Below are 8,748 nucleotides of genomic sequence, written 5' to 3' on the forward strand. Positions count from 1 at the left end.
TTTTTTTTTTTAAGTTGTAGTTACCTACTTCTTTGAGTGAGTGGTTAATTTTTTTTTACATGATAACATCGAAAATTTTAGCCTTATGAATAATGGATATTCTCATATTATTTTAAATATTTTTCAAGCTTTTTTTTTTCTTGGTTGCATTTAAGTTACTTGGAGGGAGTTTGATCTTTTGAGATATTTCCATGGGGTATTTAAGACAGGACCAGAACAACATTTATTCTAGGGCTAATTTTACTCACTATTGAGACAATAGCCTTCTGTATAGTCTGTTGACCTGTGTTTACAAGTCTTTCCACTTTGATAGAGAGGAAGAAGAATTCCTGCTGTTCTACGTGAGCCGTCAGGATTGTTCTATCCACTTTTTTCAGATGTTTTTTTATTCAACCTCGGGTAGTTTCTCTACATACATGTATGTATTTGTCACCACTCAGCTGACGACTTGAAAGGTACTCTCTAGAGAACTCCATAGTTGATTCTTTCTCCCTCACCCCACCACCCTCTCATTTTCCTGTACAGGTCTCTTCTTTCTCATCCTCTGCAATGCCATGCAAATTCTAACTGCTTTGTCATCTCTAAATCCCAACTGTGTTTCCTCAAATCGGGAAGATTATCAGGCACTGCCTGATGATTTACTCTCTGCACTGCAATCTGAAAATTCTCCAAGTATTCCAAATACTAAACTAGGGCAATCAGGATATTTCTCATCCCTTTCCCTCTCAGAAATCACTGCCCTGTGTTACGTGTTGTCCAAACTGTGGAGGCAATTATTCTATATATTTCCCTATTTTTTAAATTGTTGTATCAAGACTGGCCTGAATTGGAAGTACTGGAATATTTTCTGTAAAAGAGCTTCAGATGCATTTTTTTTTTTTAGTTTTTATTTAAATTCCAGTTAGTTAACATATAGTGTTATATTAGTTTCAGGTGTGCAATATAGTGATTCAACACTTCCATACATCATCTAGTGCTCATCACAACAAGTGACCTCCTTAATCCCCATCACCTATTTCACCCATCTCCCTACCATCCTCCTCTCAGGTAACCAGCAGTTTGTTCCCTATAGTGAAGACTCTTTCTTGGTTTGTCTTTCTCTGTCTCTCTTCTTCTTCCCTTTGCTCATTTGTTTTGTTTCTTAAATTCCACATATGAGTGAAATCATGTGGTATTTGTCTTTCTCTGGTTGACTTATCTCCCTTAGCATTACAAACTATAGCTCTATCCATTCATTACAAATGGCAAGATTTCATTTTTTATGGGTCAATAATATTCTGTTATATGTATATACCACTTCTTTATCCATTCATCACTCCATGGATATTTGGACTGTTCCATAATTTTGCTATTATAATTAATGCTGCTATAAGCATAGTTGTGTCTATATCACTTTAAATTAGTGTTTTTTGTATTCTTTGGGAAAATAACCAGTAGTGCAATCGCTGGATCAGAGAGTAGTTCTATTTTTAACTTTTTGAGGAAACTCCATACTGTTTTCCAGAGTGGAGACACTAGTTTGCATTCCTACCAACATTGCAAGAGGGTTCCCCTCTCTCCATGTCCTTGCCAACACCTATTGTTTCTCGTATTGTTGCTTTCAGTCATTCTGTCAGGTGTGAAGTGATATCTCATTGTAGTTTTGATTTTAATTTCCCTGATGATAAGTGATGATGAGCATCTTTTTATGTCTCTGTTGGCTATCTGGATGTTTTCTTTGGAGAAATGTCTGTTCATGTCTTCTGCCTCCCTTTATCACACATTATTTGCTTTTTGGGTATTAAGTTGTATAAGTTCTTTATATATTTTGGATGCTAACCTTTTATTGAATACTTCATTTGCAAATATCTTCTCCCATTCCATAGGTTCCCTTTCAGTTTCAATAATTGTTTCCCTTCTTGTGCAGAAGCTTTTTATTTTTATGTAATTCTCTGTGCCTTCTGGATCTGGGTATCTGTTTCCTTCCCTAGATCAAAGAAGTTCTCAGCTCTTATCTCTTTAAATAAATGTTCTGCCCCCTTTTCTCTCTCTCCTTCTTCTGAGACTCCTATAATGGAAATATTATTACATTTGATGGAGTCCATTAGTGCCCTAAGTCTATTCTTATTTTGCATAATTCTTTTTTTCCCTCTCTTTTGTTCAGTTTGATTATTTTCTGTTACTCTCTCTTCTAGGTCATTATTTCATTCTTCTGTTTCTTCAAGCTTGCTGTTCATTTCATCAAGCATATTTCTCATTTTATTTATTGAGCTCTTTATCTCTGCTATAAATCATTATCTCTGTGTTAAGGATCTCGTTCAAGCCTTCCACTCTTTTTTTTTTTTTAAGATTTTTTTATTTATTTATTTGACAGAGACAGAGAGACAGCCAGCGAGAGAGGGAACACAAGCAGGGGGAGTGGGAGAGGAAGAAGCAGGCTCATAGCAGAGGAGCCTGACGTGGGGCTCGATCCCATAATGCCGGGATCACGCCCTGAGCCGAAGGCAGACGCTTAACGACTGCGCCACCCAGGCGCCCCAAGCCTTCCACTCTTTTCTGAAGTCCACTGCATATCTTTGTGATCACTACTTTAAGTTCTCTGTCAGACGTGTTACTTATATCTGTTTTGCTTAGATCTCTGGCCATTGTCTTGTCCTGTTCTTTCATTTGGGACAGTTTCTGTTGTCTTCTCATTTTATCTAAGTCTCTGTGCCTGTTTTCTCTGTGTTAGGAAAGTCAGCTATGTCTCCTGTTTTTTGAGGTAATGGTTTTATGAAGAAGAGATCCTGTAGTGCCCTGCAGTGTAGTGTCTCCTATTCCCCAGGACCTCTACTGTTGTGTCCTGAGCATTTTATCCTTCAGGCCAGTTTTCTCCAGAAGCTCTCTTTGCCTCTTGTGGGCAGTGTTTGGTCCCTGGCCTGAACTGGTGTATTTTAACTAGATGTGCTGGGCTCCGCTCGTGAAATGAAACTCGTCGCCACCACTGCTGGAACTGAGGCCCTGCAAACCTTTTAGGTTAGGAGATTTGGTGTGGGCACAGGTTTGGTTCTGGGAGAGGGGGCCCACAGTGCTGGGACTGAGGTAAGCATAACAGGGAAGGGTGGTTTCACCAGAGGGTGGGGAGTGGGACTTGGTGCCAGCAAGTTAGGAGTGAGTGTTGTTGCTCTGCTGGTTCCCACAGGTGGCTTTTTGTTTATGCTGAGAGGTGGAGGAGAGAAATGGCACCTGCCAGTTCCTTTGTTCCCAGAAGGATCTCTCCATGAATGCTACCTGTCTTTGACAAGCTCAGAGATGAGCAAATAACCTCCACTGTGTGCCCCTGAGTTTTTCAGATCACTGTTTCCATGCCCTATATTCACAGGTTGTTTGCCCTGTTTTCTCTCCAAGAGCAGTCCAAATGCCTCCTGGCTCTCCCTGAGCTAGGCCCATTGGCCTTTGAAACTCCAGGCTTTAAGCCCTGCTGCTTGCCAATTTCTATGGGCATTCATCTTCTCTGTGTGGGCTCCCCTGTGTGCTAATCTGTCTCTTACCCTTCTCCAGGACCACGGCTCCCTCCCCATTGTGGCAACCATGATCCATTTCTCTCCCAAACATGTCTCCACACTTCCTACCTTCTTCAGTGTGACCTCTTCTCTACCTGTGGAGTTTTTCTGCCTTTCTTCTGGTCGGTTTCCGGGGTATTTAGGATGATTTGATAGCTATCTAGTTGGATTTGTGGGGCCAGGCAAGGGTAGGATCCTCCTACTCTGCCATTATCGTCCAAAAAAACCATGTTTTGTTCTGTATATTCAAAGTTAATTAATCAGTGTAGGTGTGTGTGTATGAAAAAGAAACTATTATATACATATGAATATATATGTATATATAAATATATAATATATTTTATATATTTGAAATACATATGAAATATATGAAATATGAATTTCATATGAAATATGTAATATATATGAAGAAGAAACTTTTATATACATATATACACAAATGTATATTTATCTGAGTTAAAACACAGAAACTGCTCTCAGATTGTTCACAGTCTAAAACCAAAGACAGACAAATAAATAAATGCATTAAAGGATCCATCAAAGAGCACTTCTGCAAGGGACCAATAGGAGACAAGAAATGGATTTGACATTTCATTGGTAAGAATAACAGTTCTGGCAACTCTAACAACAACAAAAAAACAGGATTTTTTCCCAATAAAAGTTTATTTCTCATTCCAGTCATAATCTTATATATATCTTATATATATCAGATGAATTCTTTTAGTTAATCCTTCAGTTAATGGAAGGCATCAAATTTCTCTATCATGGCACACCACCTCTCAGAATTCTTCATTTCCAGAAGCATGAGTGTGAGAAAGAGGATTAGCCAAAGATATTTTGGCAAATAATAAGGGCCAAAACTCAAATTAGTATATGTTATATTTAGTTACATCAGTTAACTAAATGCCTTTGCAAGACCTGGACCTGACTGCATAGGTGATCTCAGAAATAAAGTTATGTGTACCCAGGAAAAGTAAACAGGATTGGGAGTATTTAGCTGCTGTTTGCCGCAAGCCTATGTGAATGACTAAAAAATTCCACTTTATTAGAATGGGTATGGATACTGTAAGGTAGAAAGAAAGGAGCAATTTGTAAATAAAATGACTCAGTATTCTGACATCTCAACAGAAGCCTTCAGGATATATGGAATAAGCAATGTGACATTTTTTTAGTTTATTGGAAAAACAATGGTAATTATGAAAGATAAGTTTGGAAAAATTCATGTTAGAGAAATATGTGAGGTTGTTGAGGACAATATGAATTAAATGAGAAGAATTTTGCAAGTTTTTATTTTCTGTGGTAGTACAAAGCGATTAAGTCATTAATCCAAATATTTCACAAATGGAAAGTACGAAAGATGAGACTCAAAGTCAATTTCAAAAAGAAGATACATAGAACTTCAATAAATAATAAATAAAAATGTAGGATAAATAGAACGGAGAATTTTAAAATAGCCCCAAAGTAAACTTAATCAAAATCCTTACAAAGAACAGTGGCCATGTACATAAGGCAAACTTAAAAAACTGGAGGATTAAACCAAGTTTTATTGGTAATAAAAGTAATGATGTTGTACATTTTGCCTCAAAGGCATATGAATAGAAGATCTAAGAACAAAAGGAGAAAAGAGTGTCACAGGTGAAATGAGTTTGCACTTCCAGAGTAGAAAAGAATTCCTTAGATCATTTAAGGATTCTGTATCAGTGATTTATAATATTTTTCTACTGTACTGTTGCTACATATTGAAAAGTGTCAAACTATAAAATCATTTAAACTGCACAAAATTAGGAGTTAAAATCCTATATGTGACTAACTAGTCACAGGAGTATTTAAAGAGAAGTGGAAATGTCAAGAACATAAATTAGCTTTTACTTCAGTGGAAGTCTTGACAAATTCAAGAACGTAACTTTTGAACATGGGAGGAAAATTCCCTTTAGCAACCATTAACAGCTTATCAATGTCCTATCCTTAAACATGAGAGTGGTTTATCAGAATACAAAGTATATCAGTATTAACTGAAATAATCTTCCTGCTATTTACAACTATCAACCAACATACAACACATGTGCACGGAAATGCAAAAAAAGTATATGCAGTAATCATGTGAACCTATGCTTGAAAATACTTGTTTTTGATTTGAGGTTCCTGTGATCTACTTGTAAATAATAGCTGTTATTTTATTGAACATGACTTTATGCATACTTACTATATATATTATACATATAGTATATATGTATTCATTAAATATAGTATTCATTAAATCAACACAACTACACTGTTTTACCACTGAGTTGACTGACATTTTAATGAAGATTAGGAAAAGTGTTTTGCTGCTGGAATAGTAAGCATTAACTTTTGAACATGAATTCAAACAACTTTCACAGGCTATGTGAAAGGAGACAGGAAAATTGAAGAGTCTATTGTTGTCAATGAGGGCAGTTTTTCTAATAGAACTTAACTGAGAATATATTCTTTCTCTTAAAACAAGTTAAATATATCTTCCCTAGTTGAAAAAGAAATAAAGAGAATAACATAGACCCAAGATTTTTAGTAGAGAAAAAGATATGATAGGGGAATGAGGTTAGTATTGGTCTTGAAGGCTTATTTTGCTTGTATATTACTATTGTGCAGTACTGGCAAGGTAGCAAGCAAAACTCTGAGAAAGACACCAGTAATGTGTTTGGTCTTATGGCCACTTGACTAGTTTTAAGAATTATCAATGAGCCAGGTGGTTTTAGAGTTGCCAGGAGATATTTGTGACCAGAGAGGAAAAGAGCTTTGAAAAAATGTTTGTAGAAGGTAATATAAGAAAATTCAAGATAGTGAAATGTATTGCTTAGTGTATCATTTAGCAAATTAATCCTCATATATATTAATAGACTATACAAAGTATAATGAGTTGGAGTTAAAAAATTTTACAAATTTTCTGAATTAGTAGAGATAAATGTGTAGGCTATAAAGAGATAGGAAAAGCGTAACAGCAAACGTATACTGGTAACAATAAGAACAACAGTTACAGGTTTTCATATTGACATTTATATTTCCTTAAGACCTTTTTTAATGTAATTTCCTGGGGAAATATTCATACAGAAAAAAATAACTATCTGGGTAACAATAAATGTAGAATTGAAAATAAAGGATTTCAGTCCAAATGTTAGAAGTATGATCAAGACCAAGGCTGAAATTAACTTAATTACCATAAGACATTCAAACATCAGAGCTTGTTATTATAATAATATTATAGGGTATATTGGAGATATCAAATAAAAATAAGTTATTTAAATTATGTCAATACTGTGGAACATTTATTACAGAGAATGACAGATGAAGGTACTAAATATGCATTTCGGATTATTTTAACATCCTTAACTAACATACAAAGTAAATATTTCCAGCTATTCAAAAAACAATGTTCAATGGCAATGTAAGATATAATAATATTGTAAAAGTTAAAAGTTCAAAATAACAGGAAAATATTGGGAAAAATTTATTACAAACATCATTTCATGAAAGAAAAGTCTCCCTTTTAACCAGGAATGACATGAGGATAATTTTAAAGCAGAAAAAGAAATTATTTTAACAAGTATTCACTCGCTAGTGTTTCTTTTTACTGTCTCTGAGAGCACATAGTTTGTAAGACTTATCAAAGGCGGAAGGAGGTACAGAACATCAGTGAAACGAAAAATCTCACTGTAGTACTTTTTGTGACATCTAATAGCTTTAGAAATAATCAGGCTAAAAATAAATTTCAGTGATTTGTGTAAAATGTGGTTAAATATGTTCCAAACAGTGATCTGAGTATGGGAACAATTTTTCCAGCTCCAGACAGATTGTCTGTCAGATGGAATGACTAATAATATAGGTCCCTTAGTTTTTAGCTTATGCTTGGTGTTAGTTATTTCTACTTAACCCTTATAGTGAAAAGTTGCTTAGTTTAATTTTATCCTGTTACACTATGTGACTTTTTTGAAGCATTAAACAACAGTTCTCTAACTTACTTTATTTTTTTTTCTAATAAACTTTGCAAAAGTCTCTGACTTTTTAGGCCTTCTGACAGGTCTAAACTCATGATGGAAATATTATAAATGATGGCCAGTTTAAAATCGAAGAAAGTGTCAAGTATTCTTCATATTAGAAATTGTTCAATGAGATTTTCTAACCTGTTCAGAAGTGAAAGTAAAGAAAATAAGATTTGTACATTCTGCCCTTTCTAGCACAGTAATAGGTGTTCCTGTAAAAAGATAACAGCAGGGAATCTTTCCTGTTGAGTAATAACAGTCAGAAAGTGAGGTGATGGGTAGTACTATATGGTGTACAGGATGATGAAATGCATCAGGGTGTAAGGGCAGTGTTAGGAAAAACATGAAATGGGAGTTGATCAATCATATGAAAGTTGAAATGCTTCAGGCTGATTTCCAGTAGTCTTCTTGTCTAAGTACAGACCAAATAAAGAAATTGTGTTACTTCACTGAGAAGAAAAACATACTTTTGTTTGTTTTTGGTCTTGTTTTTCAGAAGATAGAGCAATTGATACTTATAAGAGTAGGTTATTGGTTTAAAAATGAAATTATCACTAATGATAATACACAATTGTTCTAATGATTGAATAATTAAATTCCACAATTCAGAATATACTGGATAATTTAAGAAATATTTGACAATCAGAAGACAACTGGTGGCATTGGTGGTTTATATAATATGGCAGAGAATGCTTACTCTTACAGTAGTCATTATTTCTTTTTTTCTCACAATGATAAGAGCATTTAAACTGAATATGTTCTGTGAGAGCAAAGACTATATTTACCAACTTGCACCACATTTATTTGAGATCACATGACTATGTTTCTGGCCAATGGAATATTCTCAGAAACATGAAATCTAAATTCATAGGAAATTTACTTGGACATTTGCAATGTGCTTTTTGCTCACTTTTTAACCCTGTTTCTTACATCTTACTCCTTGAATCATGGGTGTGGTGAGAAGGTATTCTTAATGGGTGGTGAGGACCAGGATTAATTTATTCCTAAAAAGCTTTGTGAAGTCTGGATTTTTGAGGACTCTATGGATTCCAGTCTCCATCCTTACCCTGATCACTTAACTATATAATGTGTTTATGAAAGAGAGAAAAATTTTTTTCCAGCTTATAGCAAAGTCCCACAAATAAAGGAAAACTCAGGCTAGAACCAATTCATCTGAAAACAGAAGTAGAAGGTAGTATAGCTTTGCCAAG

Source organism: Ursus maritimus, unplaced genomic scaffold (genome assembly GCF_017311325.1).
Source record: "Ursus maritimus isolate PB19 unplaced genomic scaffold, ASM1731132v1 scaffold_16, whole genome shotgun sequence".
In the NCBI taxonomy this organism is placed as follows: domain Eukaryota; kingdom Metazoa; phylum Chordata; class Mammalia; order Carnivora; family Ursidae; genus Ursus; species Ursus maritimus.